This window comes from Ranitomeya variabilis, chromosome 4 (assembly GCF_051348905.1).
Source record: "Ranitomeya variabilis isolate aRanVar5 chromosome 4, aRanVar5.hap1, whole genome shotgun sequence".
NCBI classification, from domain to species: Eukaryota; Metazoa; Chordata; class Amphibia; order Anura; family Dendrobatidae; genus Ranitomeya; species Ranitomeya variabilis.
The window spans coordinates 598,145,726-598,161,575 of NC_135235.1; the positions used below are offsets into that span (position 1 = coordinate 598,145,726).

Genomic DNA, 15,850 nt, shown 5'->3' on the forward strand with positions numbered 1-15,850 from the left:
GGAGAACATACAAACTCCTTGCAGCTGTCGTCCTTGGTGGAACGTGAAACCAGGACGACAAAGTACTGCAGTGTGCAGGCGCCAGGAAAGGTCAGAGAGGCCCAGCGCCTGCGCACTGCTTGACTTTGCTCTTCCCTCAACAGAGCAGATAAGTACGTCTGCACAGGAATGTGATTCCAGGGAGCCTGTGAGGATGACGCAGGGACACGTCATCCACATGAAGCAAGCAGGAGGACGGGGATCGTTAGAAGATGGGAGGCGCAGGACCAAGAAGAGCAACACACATCGGACAAGACCGCCCTGCTGGTGAGCATAATAAAAGTTATTTTTCTTCTCTTACAGGTTGTATCGGGGGCTTATATACAGCATTATAGAATGCTGTATATAAGCACTGAAAGGCAATGGCCGTAACTCGTATTGGCCAAACCTAGTGATAGGTTCCCTTTACATGTATTTGCGTATCTCTGCTGGTTAGTATTAAGATTTTATATGTATACCTAATTAAAAGTTATGTTTTCATGTAAGGGTTTATCGTTTCAAGATAAGTTGTTATAGTCTTTAGCTTTTGTATCTGGGTGCCAACCCAGGGTGCCTACCCTTCCTGAGTTGGGAGGATATGAGAATTTTTTTAGCTTCAATTTAAGGATAAAAAAATGACTATACACCGAGTTCCAAATTATTATACAAACTGGATTTAACTGTCATAAAAATGTAATTTTTTTGTTTTTCAATTAAACTCATGGATGGGGCTGTCTCAGGGTTCACTGGATCACTGAAATCGGCTTCAAACACCTGTGATAATTAGTTTGCCATGTGAGCCCAATTAAAGGGAATTTGTCATCCCCTGGACACTTTTAAGCAATTACTATGGGCATTGTGATAGAAAGTTAAAATAATCCAACCTGTATGCCTCATAGCTGCGGTCTAATTTTGTAGAGAAATAAAATTTTCATGTTTTATGTTAATGATTTCTTCCAGGCTCTGAGACGTGCAGTTCCTGGAAGACATCTCTGCCTCTGGTGTTCACTATAATACCACCCACTGCCCATATAAGTCATACTACCCTGTGACGTGCTATTGTGGTGCCATAATCTCGCACCTGCGCCCTGCACTCACTCTGTTTTGAGTACCTTATCCACCCTCCTATGAGTAGTGATCACAGGTCATGTGTTCTGTGGTACATATCTAACACTCCAAAAAGCATTTAAAAAAATACCTGCATTACATTTTTCACCCATACACTATTCCATAATCTGGGGTAAATATCTGTGATATTATCTAACACTACAAAAAAGCATTAAAAAAATTGGCTGGATTACAGTTCTCATCCATACAGTATTCTGTGGCCTGTGGTACATGTCCTGTGATCTATAAAACTGAAAAAAGCATTAAAAAATGTTGCAGTCTTAAATTTCTTAGCCATACAGTTTCACGTGCTCTGTGATACATTTCTGTGATATCTAAGACTCCAAAAAAGAGTTAAAAGGTTACCTGCATTACATTTCTCATACGCTATTGCGTGGTCTGGAGTAAGTTTCTGTGATATTTTTGAACACTACAAAACAGCCTTAAAAAAAATTGGCTGCACTACATTTCTCAGGTGAAAGTGACACAGGGGACTGTTGCTAATTTCTATATGTTGGGGGCTCCAGCACTACCTGAGGTTGGCTCACTTTCAGCTCAGGCTCCTTGAAATTGAGCTCCAGAAAGCAGGTGGAGGCAGTCCCCCCAGCCTCAAAAAGAAGGAGAAGAAGAAGCGGACACTTGAAGAGGATTAATGTATTACCTTGCTTATAATTGTTTCCTGGCTTTGTACTTTGTGCAAAGCCTTTATGAGTGTAGGAGTACAACACGCACACTTTTAAAACCTTTCCAACATTGGGCGTAAATGTACGCCAATATCAGACTCCCTCCCTTTGATGTGGGCTCCAGCTCTAAGCCCACATGTTTCCCGGAACATGTCAGCTGTTTTGAACAGTTGACATGTGCCTCTAATCGCGATCCACCTGCAACGCTTAACTAGTTAAATGCCGCTGTCAAACTCTGACAGCAGCATTTATCGCACGCTTCCGACAAGCCAGAAATTCTGCCCGGCTGACCCATCACGTGATCACAGGTCACCGATTGGTTGGCATGACAAGTAGAGGTCTCCAGCAGACCTCTATTGTCTTAATTGCCGGATTGCTATGAGCGCCTATCGGTGGTCGGCACTCATAGCAAGTGAGCAATTCTGCTACATACAAGCGATCTGATAATATAATCGCCTGTATGTAGCAGAGGCGATGGGCTATGGCAGCTTCTAGTCTCCCATGTAGAGTATTGAATCATGCCAAAAATTAAAAAAAATGTTTTTAAAAATATTTAAAAAATTTAAAAAATCTAAAAGTTCAAATCACCCCCCTTTCACCCCATTCAAAATAAAACAATAAAATCAAACATATACATATTTGGTATCGCCGCATTCAGAATCACCCGATCTATCAATATAAAAAATAATTAATCCGATCGCTAAATGGCGTAAAGAGAAAAAAAGTCAAAACTTCAGAACTACCTTTTTTGGTCACGGCAATATTGCATTAAAATGCATCAAAAGATTGTATCTGCACCAAAATGGCATCATTAAAAACAGTTGGCATGCAAAAAATAAGCCCTCACCCAACCTGAGATCACAAAAAATAGAGACGCTACGGGTATTGGAAAATGGCACTTTTATTTCTGTCTTTTTTTTAACAAACTTTGGAATTTTTTTCACCACTTAACTAAAAAAGAACCTATGCATGTTTATGGACTCATAATTACCTGGAGAATCATAATGGCAGGTCAGTTTTAGCATTTAGTGAACATGGTAAAAAACAAAACAAAAAACAACTGTGGGATTGCACTTTTTTTGCTATTTCACCGCACTTGGAATTTTTCCCGTTTTCCAGTATACGATATGTTAAAACCAATGGTTTTGTTCAAAAGTACAACTCGTCTAGCAAAAAACAAGCCCTCACATGGCAATTAAATAGAAAAGTTATGGCTCTGGGAAGAAGGGGGCAAAAAATGAAAACGCAAAACCAAAAATAACTCTGGTTATTAAGGGGATAACATTTTTGAATGAGTCCTTCCAGTTGTTTCCTTTCAGAGGTCTATGTATGACCCTCCTTATTATTTTTCTCTACCTTTGCACTTTCTACAAAGCCTTTATAAGTGTATAAGTACTTATAGTAGACTTTCAAAACATTTACTTTCAAACTTTTTTAATGGAATTAGTGACTCATCTATACAGTTTAACATGGTTCTTGTTACATTATGGTGGTATGTAAAACTTACATTAAGTGTAAAAATATATTTCTGGATTAGATTACTCATCCATAGAGTATTATCTGCTTTCTGTCACATTTTTAAAACTTAGCTTGTTTACATTTCTTACCCATACACTATTCCGTGTTCTGCTGTACATTTTTGTGATATATAACACTCAAAAAAAAGTTTCACAATTTTGGTATGTTACATTTCTAAGCCATACAGTATTACGTTTTCTTGGGTACATTCGGTATTATATTGCTCACCCATAGGGTATTATGTCTTCTTGGGTGCATTTCTTTGCTATCTAAACTTCTAAAAAAAATTCAAAAATGTATCGGTATTATATTACCCATCCATACAGTAATACGTGTTCTTGTGTACATTTCTTTGGTATGTAACCCTCAAAACTTGTTAAAAAATTGATTGGTATAATATATTGCTCATCCATAGACTTTTACATATTCTTGGTTAGATTTAGTTGCTATATAAGCCTAAAACAACTTGTTAAAAAATATATCGGTATTATTTTGCTCACCTATAGACTACTCCATGGTCTGGAGTACATTTCATTGGTATATAACCCTCAAGAAACTTGTTCAAAATTTATCGGTATTATGTTGCTCATCCGTAGGGTATTACATCTTCTTGGGTTCAGTTCATTGCTATATTAGTCTCAAATAACTTGTTAAAAATGTTAGGCTTCGTGCACACAATGCAGATTTGGTGCAAAACCTGAAGCAAAACCTTCAGTGTGTAATGGTGACATTGTTTCCCTCTTCCCATGTGTATAACCTTACATTTATCATTGTTAAACCGCATCTGCCACTTCTTGGCCCAAGTTTCCAAATTATCCAGATCCATCTGTAGCAGAATACTATCTTCTCTTGTATTGACTGATTTACATAATTTTGTATCATCTGCAAATATCAATATTTTACCGTCTACCAGATCGTTAATAAATATGTTGAAGAGAATGCAGTTACCTGTTTCATGCATGATATATACAGTGGGGAAAAAAAGTATTTAGTCAGCGACCAATTGTGCAAGTTCTCCCACTTAAAAAGATGAGAGAGGCCTGTAATTGACATCACAGGTAGACCAAAACTATGAGAGTCAAAATGAGAAAACAAATCCAGAAAATCACCTTGTCTGATTTGACAAGATTTATTTTGCAAATTATGGTGGAAAATAAGTATTTGGTCATTAACAAAAGTTCATCTCAATATTTTGTTATATATCCTTTGTTGGCAAATGGCAATGACAGGGGTCAAACATTTTCTGTAAGTCTTCACAAGGTTGGCACACGCTGTTGGTGGTATGTTGGCCCGTTCATCCATGCAGATCTCCTCTAGAACAGTGATGTTTTGGGCCTGTCGCTGGGCAGCACGGACTTTCAACTCTCTCCAAAGGTTTTCTATGGGGTGGAGATCTGGAGACTGGCTAGGCCACTCCAGGACCTCCATATGCTTCTTACAAAGCCACTCCTTCATTGCCCTCGCAGTGTGCTTGGCATCATTATCATGCTGAAAGACCCATCCACATTTCATCTTCAATGCCCTTGCTTATGGAAGGAGGTTTGCACTCAAAATCTCATGATACATGGCCCCATTCATTCTTTCATGTACACAGATCAGTCGTCCTGGTCCCTTTGCAGAGAACCAGCCCCAAAGCATGATGCTGCCATCCCCGTGCGTCACAGTAGGTATGGTGTTCTTTAGATGCAACTCAGCATTCTGTCTCCTCCAAACATGGCAAATTTTGTTTCTACCAAACAGTTTTACTTTGATTTCATCAGACCATATGACATTCTCCCAATACTCTTCTGGATAATCCAAATGCTCTCTAGCAAATGTCAGACGGACCCAGACATGTACTGGCTTAAGCAGGGGGACATGTCTGGCACTGCAGGATCTGAGTCCCTGGTGGCGTAGTGTGTTACTGATGGTAGCCTTTGTTAAGGTGGTCCCAGCTCTATGCTGGTCATTCACTAGGTCCTCCCGTGTGGTTCTGGGATTTTTACTCACTGTTCTTGTGATCATTTTGACCCCATGGGGTGAGATCTTGCTTGGAGCCCCAGATCAAGGGAGATTATCAGTGGACCTTGTATGTCTTCCATTTTCTTATTATTGCTCCCACAGTTGATTTCATCACAGCAAGTTGTTGCCTATTGCATAATCTGTCTTTCCAGCCTGGTGCAGGGCTACAATTATGTTTCTGGTGTCCTTTTACAGCTCTTTGGTCTTCACCATAGTGGAGTTTGGAGTGTGACTGTTTGAGGTTGTGGACAGGTGTCTTTTTTACTGCCAACAAGTTCAAACAGGTGCCATTACTACAGGTAATGAGTGGAGGACAGAGGAGCATCTTAAAGAAGAAGTTACAGGTCTATGAGAGCCAGAAATCTTGCATGTTTTTATGTGACCAAATACTTATTTTCCACCAATATTTGCAAAATAAGTCTTGGCTAGTGATGAGCGAACACTAAAATGTTCGGGTGCTCGTTGTTCGAGTCGAACATCTCCCGATGTTCGAGTGTTCGTTTCGAATAACGAACCCCATTGTAGTCAATGGGAGACTCGAACATTTTTCAGCGGGACCAAAGCTCTGCACAGGGAAGGTCGCCTAAAAACCTGGGAAGCTCAGAAAATGATGGAAACAACACTGGAATGGACAGGAAACAGCAGGGGCAGCATGCATAGTTGCCTCTGAGGCTGCCCAAATGCACCATTACGCCAAATTATGGCCAACAGCTTTGTGGTGACAGAGTGACCCACTTTGATGAGGTAGCAGGTGAAACACACCGAAATTGAGCCTGACACAGCATGGCAGCTATGGGCACGGCATGCGGAGGCAGCATCAGGCCGGAGAGCGGCACAGTGACGGACCCTTGAGGAGGCGGCAGCAGCATCATTCCTTACACATTGAGGCCACAGAGTGGCACAATTACATAGTTTGGAGGTAGCGAAGACCCAGCATGTGGAGGCGTCAGCACGGAGAGTGGCACGGTGACGGACCCTTGAGGAGGCGGCAGCAGCATCATTCCTTAATCCTTACACATTGAGGCCACAGAGTGGCACAATTACATAGTTTGGAGGTAGCGAAGACCCAGCATGTGGAGGCGTCAGCACGGAGAGTGGCACGGTGACGGACCCTTGAGGAGGCGGCAGCAGCATCATTCCTTTCACATTGAGGCCACAGAGTGGCACATTTACATAGTTTGGAGGTAGCGAAGACCCAGCATGTGGAGGCGTCAGCACGGAGAGTGGCACGGTGACGGACCCTTGAGGAGGCGGCAGCAGCATCATTCCTTACACATTGAGGCCACAGAGTGGCACAATTACATAGTTTGGAGGTAGCGAAGACCCAGCATGTGGAGGCGTCAGCAGCGTCAGCACGGAGAGTGGCACGGTGACATGACAGACTTCAGTTTGAGCTGCTTTAACACGGTGGCGAGTGGAAATCTGTAGAAATCCATGCTTTATTCATCTTGATAAGCGTCAGCCTGTCAGCGCTGTCAGTTGACAGGCGTGTACGCTTATCGGTGATGATGCCACCAGCTGCACTGAAGACCCGCTCTGACAACACGCTAGCGGCAGGGCAAGCCAGCACCTCCAAGGCGTACAGTGCCAGTTCTGGCCACGTGTCCAGCTTTGAAACCCAGTAGTTGTATGGAGCAGAGTGATCATGCAGGACGTTGGTATGGTCACCTAGGTAGTCCTTCACCATCTTTCTGTAAATCTCGCCTCTACTCTGTCTAGACTGTGGATTGGTGGCATACTCTTGCATGGGTGACATAAAACTGGCAAAGGCCTTGGAGATTGATCCTCTGCCAGCGCTTGACAAGCTGCCTGCTCCCCTCCTCTCCCTCGCTTGTTGGCCCTCAGAACCACGTCCTCTGCCGCTAGCGGTGTCAGATGGGAAGGCTATTTTCAGCTTGTGCACCAGGGCCAGTTGGTATTGATGCAGTCTCATACTCCTTTCCTCTATAGGAATTAGAGTGGAAAAGTTGTGCTTGTACCGGGGGTCCAAGAGGGTGAACACCCAGTAATCGCTGGTGGAAAATATTTTTCTCACGCGAGGGTCACGGGAAAGGCAGCCTAACATGAAGTCAGCCATGTGCGCCAGAGTCCCAACACGTAAGAATTCCCCCTCCGCAACAGGCCGACTCTCCATTTCCTCCTCCTCCTCCTCCTCCAACTCCTCCTCCTCAGCCCAAACACGCTGAACTGAGAAGAGGGAATGGGTACCGTCTTCAGTCTCGCCCACAGTCTCCTCCTCTTCATCCTCATCTTCCTCCTCCCCCTCCTCAGTTACACTCTGAGAAACAGACTGGCTGGTGTTCTGGCTCTCAGTCAACTCTTCTTCCCCCATCTCCTGTGACAATCGATGCGCCTCAGACTTCATGCTGAGCAATGATTTTTTCAGCAGACAAAGCAGCGGGATGGTGACGCTGATTATGGCGTCATCCCCGCTGACCATCAGTGTTGACTCGTCAAAGTGGCTTAACACCTTACATATATCAGACATCCACGTCCACTCCTCATTGTAGATTTGAGGAAGCTGACTAACTTGACTACCGGTTCTGGTGGAAGTGGTCATCTGACAGTCTACAATGGCTCTGCGCTGCTGGTAAACCCTGTTTAACATGTGTAGGGTGGAATTCCATCTCGTTGGCACGTCGCACAACAGTCGGTGAGCTGGCAGTTGTAAGCGCCGTTGCACTGCCCTCAGGGTGGCAGCATCAGTGGTGGATTTGCGGAAATGGGCACAGATGCGTCTCACCTTGGTGAGCAAATCTGACAGATTGGGGTAGGTCTTGAGGAACCGCTGAACCACCAGATTGAACACGTGGGCAAGGCATGGAACGTGTGTGAGTCTGCCCAGTTGCAGAGCCGCCACCAGATTACGCCCGTTGTCACACACGACCATGCCTGCTTTCAGGTTCAGCGGCGCCAGCCAAAGATCCGTCTGAGCCGTCATGCCCTGTAACAGCTCCTGGGCAGTGTGCCTCTTGTCACCTAAGCTCAGCAGTTTTAGCACCGCCTGCTGGCGCTTGCCCACTGCGGTCCTGCTGCGACTGCAGCTGCCGACTGAAGGTGGCGTGTCCACGGATGGAAATTTACAAGTGGTGTTTGTGGAGGAGGAGGAGGAGGAGGAGGAGGAGGGGGGAGAAGTATAGTAATCCTGGGAAACAGTCACCGAGGTAGGCCCCGCAATCCTGGGTGTGGGCAACACATGAGCTGACCCCGGTTCAGACTCTGTCCCAGCCTCAACCAAATTAATCCAATGTGCCGTCAGGGAGATATAGTGTCCCTGCCCCCCAGCACTGGTCCACGTGTCCGTGGTTAAGTGGACCTTTTCTGTAACCGCGTTGGTCAGGGCACGGTTGATGTTCTGAGACACGTGCTGGTGTAGTGCTGGGACGGCACATCGAGAAAAATAGTGGCGGCTTGGGACGGAGTAGCGAGGGGCAGCCACCGCCATCAGGTTGCGGAATGCCTCCGTCTCCACCAGCCTGTAGGGCAGCATCTCCAAACTCAGGAGTTTGGAGACGTGGACATTTAAGGCCTGTGCATGTGGGTGGGTGGAGGCATATTTGCGCTTGCGCTCAAATGTTTCATGCAAAGACAGCTGAACACTGCGCTGGGACACATTGGTGGATTGTGGGGGGGATGGTGAAGGTGCAGGGGTGGTTGCATGGCGGGAGTCGCTGGTGCCGGGCTCCTGGGCTGGGGAGTTACTGGCAGAGCCAGCATGTGACACAGGGGAAGGAGCAGCGGTGCGACCAGAAGGAGGTGAACGGCCTTGATTCCAATGAGTTGGGTGTTTAGCACTCATATGCCTGCGCATGCTGGTAGTGCTTAGGTTGCTAGTGGTGGCTCCCCTACTGAGCTTGGTGTGGCACAGGTTGCACAACACAGTCCGTCGGTCCTCCTCACTTTCTTTAAAGAAGCTCCAGACTTTAGAACACCGAGGCCTCGACCAAACTGGTTCACTTGTTGAACCTCTGTCTGATGAAATTACTCTGGCCCTGCCTCTCCCTCTGGTCGCACGTCTACCTCTTGCAACGTTTTCTGATGTTACACTTGCCTCCCCCTCCGAAGCACTCTCTTGACTAGGCCTAACAACCCAGCTGGGGTCAGTCACCTCATCATCCACCGGCTCCTCCTCCTCCCATTCATCAGCCTGCTCCCCCCTGGGAATTACTGCACTGACAAGCACCTCACTGTCTGACACCCGTGTCTCATCCTCAGACACCTCTCCACAGACTATTTGTAAATCCCCACTTTCATCACCCACAGACTGGGAAAGCTCTCTATTTTGGGCATCGGGACAGACCCACTGGTCAGGTTGCTGCTCAGCAGTGCTTTGTGAATCTAGGAAGGGTTGGGAAAACAGTTCCTGGGAGTATGCAGGATTTGAATCACTAATTTCCAAGGAGGGGCCAGGCTGGGCGGGAGGAGGTTGAGCTGAAAGATCCTGAGGTCCACTCCCTTGGCTAGCGTTGGTGGACTGCGTGGAAGACTGGGCGGTGGATAAACTACTGGATGCATTATCCGCTATCCAGTTGATCACCTGTTCGCACTGCTGGGGATCCAATAGGGGTGTGCCACGTGACACTGTAAATTGGGACAGGAAGCTAGAAAAGGGTACTCTGCGGCGTTCCAGTGCTCCATCAGAAGCAGGTACTGTGTCACCCTGCCCAGGACTACGGCCTCTGCCTGCAACCTCACTTTGACGCCCACGACCACGTCCTCGTCCTCGTCCCTTACCCCTGGGGTTCACCATTGTAAAGGTTATGCTAGAAAAGCTAGTTATGAAGGTGAAATACACTCTATTTGTCCAAACAGAGGATATATTGCGTGTTGCAAAAAGGACTATTCGGTAAAGAGCGTATTTTATACAACCAAACCTTGGTTTACAGCAAACTGATGTGTATCAGTAACAGATATAAAACTGTGTTTTATATTTGTGGTATTTCTTCAGATCAAATACCCCTTCTTTATGTAACTATTAGATATGGCGTGCACAAAACTGGCCACAGGCCTAGTCACTAAATACAGAGCTTATTTTTGGACCACAAAACTTGGGTACCAGTAACAGATATAAAACTGTGTTTATATTTGTGGTATTTCTTCACATCAAATACCCTTTATTTCTTTAACTATTAGATATGGCGTGCACAAATCTGGCAACAGGCCTAGTCACTAAATACAGAGCGTATTTTTGAACCACAAAACTTGGGTACCAGTAACAGATATAAAACTGTGTTTATATTTGTGGTATTTCTTCACATCAAATACCCTTTATTTCTTTAACTATTAGATATGGCGTGCACAAATCTGGCAACAGGCCTAGTCACTAAATACAGAGCGTATTTTTGAACCACAAAACTTGGGTACCAGTAACAGATATAAAACTGTGTTTATATTTGTGGTATTTCTTCACATCAAATACCCTTTATTTCTTTAACTATTAGATATGGCGTGCACAAATCTGGCAACAGGCCTAGTCACTAAATACAGAGCGTATTTTTGAACCACAAAACTTGGGTACCAGTAACAGATATAAAACTGTGTTTATATTTGTGGTATTTCTTCACATCAAATACCCTTTATTTCTTTAACTATTAGATATGGCGTGCACAAATCTGGCAACAGGCCTAGTCACTAAATACAGAGCGTATTTTTGAACCACAAAACTTGGGTACCAGTAACAGATATAAAACTGTGTTTATATTTGTGGTATTTCTTCACATCAAATACCCTTTATTTCTTTAACTATTAGATATGGCGTGCTATAAAAATGCAATTTTTATCTAATGCGGTTTTTTGGACACACAAAACCTTGGATTAGAATGTAGGGTATTCTATACTATATATATATATACTATATATGTGGCAGAATTGCGTATTCTGTACACTGTGCTTATGTGTACGCTAAACAAATATTTTTGGGCCAGGTGTGGTATATCTGTATCACTCAAAAATGCATTTTTATATCTTATGCGGTTTTATTTTTAGGCCGCAAATATTTCCTTTTTTAATTTATTAATTATTGTTATTAATTAATATTATTATTATTAAATGAGGTGACAGCGTGTGCTGTACCACTCTACGGAGTCTGAGGCACTACAAGTCCCAGACAGCAGCACAAATGAGGTTACAGCGTGTGCTGGAGTCTGAGGCACTACAAGTCCCAGACAGCAGCACAAATGAGGTTACAGCGTGTGCTAGAGTCTGAGGCACTACAAGTCCCAGACAGCAGCACAAATGAGGTTACAGACAGCGTGTGCTGGAGGCTAAATGGAGTCTGAGGAACATCCAGCAGCCGATATTCTAATAGTGCGGCGTTCGCCCAAAATGGCGGACGCCGCACTATAAAGCCCAGCCTAATGCACACACGATCCCTGCCTAATGCCTATAAAGATTGACTTGGAGACTGAGATTGAGACTTGGCACTGAGACAGTGAGTGCGCAGCTAAGATGGCGGCCGCTGCACTCCTGGTCCCAGCTGCCACACAGCTAGCCAGCAAATACAAGAGAGGACTAGTAGTAGTAAACGTAGATTAGCCCTGACAAGGGCTGTTGATTTCTGCACCCTGCCTGCCTGATTAATTCTGGTCTTTGTCCCTGCTCTAGTCCCTATCAATTCCCAGTCCCCCCAGCACGTCTGTCCCTATGCTCTTTCACACTGCAAATGGCTGAAAGCACCGAACATAATGAAAGCAGTCTATTGGCTGGTCAGGTCACCTGATCTGGCCAGCCACTCACTGCTCTCGTCTTGTACATGTCCCTACGTCATGCTAGTAGCTTAGAAGGCTCACCTAACATGATTGGCTCCTTGAAAAACCGCCAAAAATGAGAAAAACAAAAACGAGATTTCACTCGAGTACCGCGAGATGTTCGGCCGAATACCGAACACCTTCGAACGCCCTAATGTCCGATCGAACACCAGGTTCGAGTGAACACGTTCGCTCATCACTAGTCTTGGCAAATCAGACAAGGTGATTTTCTGGATTTGTTTTCTGTTTTGACTCTCATAGTTGTGGTCTACCTATGCTGTAAATTTCAGGCCTCTCTCATCTTCTTAAGTGGGAGAAGTTGCACAATTGGTGGCTGACTAAATACTTTTTTCCCCACTGTATGTCCACTACACAACATCATGCCTGATTAATAAAGTTTACAACTTTTTTCATTTAACCATTTATTAACTTTATTATCAGTTTTTACTTTGCTTTTTGTTTTTGTGTTTCCTTACTGACTGATCTACTCTGCTTCACAATTCAGCATTTATATGCTAATTATAGAACATACAGTACAGACCAAAAGTTTGGACACACCTTCTCATTTAAAGATTTTTCTGTATTTTCATGACTATGAAAATTGTACATTCTCACTGAAGGCATCAAAACTATGAATTAACAAATGTGGAATTATACACTTAACAAAAAAGTGTGAAACAACTGAAATTATGTCTTATATTCTAGGTTCTTCAAAGTAGCCACCTATTGCTTTGATGACTGCTTTGCACACTCTTGGCATTCTCTTGATGAGCTTCAGTGTGAATGTACAATTCTCATAGTCATGAAAATACAGATAAATCTTTAAATGAGAAGGTGTGTCCAAACTTTTGGTCTGTACAGTATATACGTATATACTTTTTACACTTTGTCTATTAGTAACTTATTAATTTGACTCAGATATTTGTGTGTCTATACATTCACCATTCCCTTCCTTTGATATTTCTAAGAGCCCAATGAAAGGAAATCTACTTAAGAAGGACGTTCCACATTATTAATCAGCCACAGGTTTCAAGCAATATGGGAAAGTAAAATGATATCTCTGCTACCAAAAAGCATTAAATTGTGGAAAGCCTTGGACAAGATATGAAAACATTAGATATTTCATGAATATTTAAGTGTGATCATCATACTGTGAAGAGATTTGCGACTGATACAGTGCATGGATGGATGGGTTCATGCAGATGGAAGATTTCTGCTAGACAAATTCATCAGGTTAAGGCTATGTGCACATGTTGTGGATATGCCTGTGGAATTTTCCATGCGGATTCTGCATCTCTTCACAGAAAGCGCAGGTCAAAATCTGCACTTTTTTATGCGGATTTTGTGATTTTTCCTGTAGAATTGCTGTGGATTTTATGTGTTTTTACCCCTGTGTTTTCCTATAATGGAATGGGTGCAGAAACGCTGCAGAAACGCACAAAGAATTGACATGGTCCTTTTTTTAATCCGCTGCAGATTCCGTGAGGAATTTTCCGCTCCATTAGCACAGCATTTTTATTTTACCATTCATTTACTTTGTACTGTAAATCACATGCAGTTCTGCAGCGTTTCTGCATGGAAAAAATGCTGCAGATCCGCAGTAAATCCACAACATGTGCACATAGCCTAAGGGCTTGTGCACACACTGCGGATTTCGCTGTGGAACCGCAGCGTTTCCGCAGCTGCGGGTCCGCAGCGGTTTCCCATGAGTTTACAGTACAATGTAAACCTATGGGAAACAAAATCCGCAGTGCACATGCTACGGAAAAAAACGTGCGGAAACGCAGCAGGTTTATATTCCGCAGCATGTCAATTCTTTGTGCGGATTCTGCTGCGGGTTTACACCTGCTCCAATAGAAAACTGCAGGTGTAAACCCGTAGCGGAAACCGCACTAGAAACCGTGATAAATCCGCAGTAAAAACGCAGCGGTTTTGCACTGCGGATTTATCAATTCCGCTGCGGAAAATTCCGCAATGGAATCCGCAGCGTGTGCACATACCCTAAGAGAGCAGCTGCTAATCTGTTGATTTGACCACTCCTAATTTTTCATCCTAATGATAGTCTTTTTCTCTTCCATTGAGAGCTCCTTTGACCGCATATTGTGTGTTCACAACAACAACTTCCAAGTGCAAATGTTACACCTGGAGTCAGCTCCAGACCTTTTAACTGCATAATTTATGATGAATTAATGGAGGAATAACTCATGCAGCCCAATAAAGAGCTTTTGAGATCATTTTTCATTACTTTTGGTCCCATTACAAAGAGGCAGTTGGATATTAAAGAGCTGTAATTCCTAATCTCTTACTCCAATTTGGATGTAAATACCCTCAAATTAAAGCGGGGAGTCTGCACTTTAACCCCATATTGATTATATAACTGTATCTTGAATATGTTTTGCTAAATAAATAAAATGCCAATACCTGTGTCACTGTCCAAATATTTCTGAACCTAACTGTATATATGTTTTAATATACAGGGTATTAGACTTCTATAATAATTAGAAAATTGGATTATTGATCCTCCAAATACTACGGTGAGTATATTTCCTGCCTTTTGGAATAGACCCACCTTTGAACATCAACAATTACCGGCTGAAGCAAATTACTATAATTATCTAATTGTAATGGGGTTGGTCTGATGACAAGTTCCCTTTTAGATTATTTATAATGTTTTTCTACAACTTAAAGTTCATCTTTATGCCTTATCTCTGCTTAGTTCTGTCTACGTTCTCCCCGGTGGGAGAAATTATAGAATGAGTATAAAATGATGACAGATGAACAGATTATATAGTAATGGATGAGATCTCAGGTTATCAGAATGATCAGTGGTGTGAGGAGTTTATTTTATAACTGGGTTAGAGACCCCAGAATGCAGGAAAGAGGCCACAAGAGTCTGCAAAACAACAGATTGATAGCAGCAAAATTCATATACAGTTGGAGTCCGAAGACCCCAATGACCAGACACAGACCAGCTGCTCCCCAATCCTTCACAATTAGAGTTTATTATTACAATAATGGCTTTTCATGTCATTTTTCAGCTGGTATTTTCATCTTGGGCCCCATGTGCTGTGAAGCTTCTTTCTGCTGGCCTGTGGCATCTTATGAACATGAAAATGAAATAATGTTTGCCGCCTTTGCTTTCTGTTGCCTGCAGCTCGTGTTGATGGCTTATTGTTGGCCTCTCCTCTTCCTCTCCAGATGGCCACAGTTGCACATACCACGAGCATTCATCATCACACTCAACCTGAGGAGGAACATGAATGATTAGTATGGTGTGCAGTCTCCAGCTCTGGATCATGGAGCCTCTGGGCACATGTTTACTTAATACATTCTATTTGTCAAGAGGCACCATTCTTTTCAACATTTCTGTTTCCTATGTGTGAAGGCTAAAAAGCCAAAAAGTAGCTGAAATGGACAAGGCTATACAGGATGAGAAAGAGCAGCCGTGGTTTGGTGGGGAGGAAAAAAAGCAGAAATACAATACTGTGAAAAAGTTTTATGCAGGTTTGGAGAAACTGCTGCAGAGTAAAAGTAAGAATGCTCTCAAAAATAGAAGTGTTAATAGTTTATTTGCATGCATTAACAAAATGCAAAGTGAATTAACAAACGAGAAATCTAAATCAGTATTTGGTGTGACCGACCTTTGCCTTCATCAGTTCTTCTAGGTACACTAATAGAAAAACTGAAAAAACTCACAGGGAGGTTGTTCCAAACACCTTGGAGAAGAACCACAGATCTTCTGTGGACATCACTTGTGCAAATCTATCTGTCTCTACA

At 43.4% G+C, this 15,850-nt stretch overlaps 1 long non-coding RNA gene across 1 annotated transcript in view; it reads left to right on the forward strand.

Moving 5' to 3' along the window:
* Positions 1-275: 275 nt before the first annotated feature.
* LOC143769213 (uncharacterized) overlaps positions 276-15,850 on the forward strand; it is a 43,561-nt gene continuing 27,986 nt past the window's right edge. Inside the window, exons 1-2 of the long non-coding RNA XR_013214270.1 lie at positions 276-306; positions 14,551-14,607. This is a non-coding gene — a long non-coding RNA (uncharacterized LOC143769213). The remainder of the gene's footprint in view (positions 307-14,550; positions 14,608-15,850) is intronic.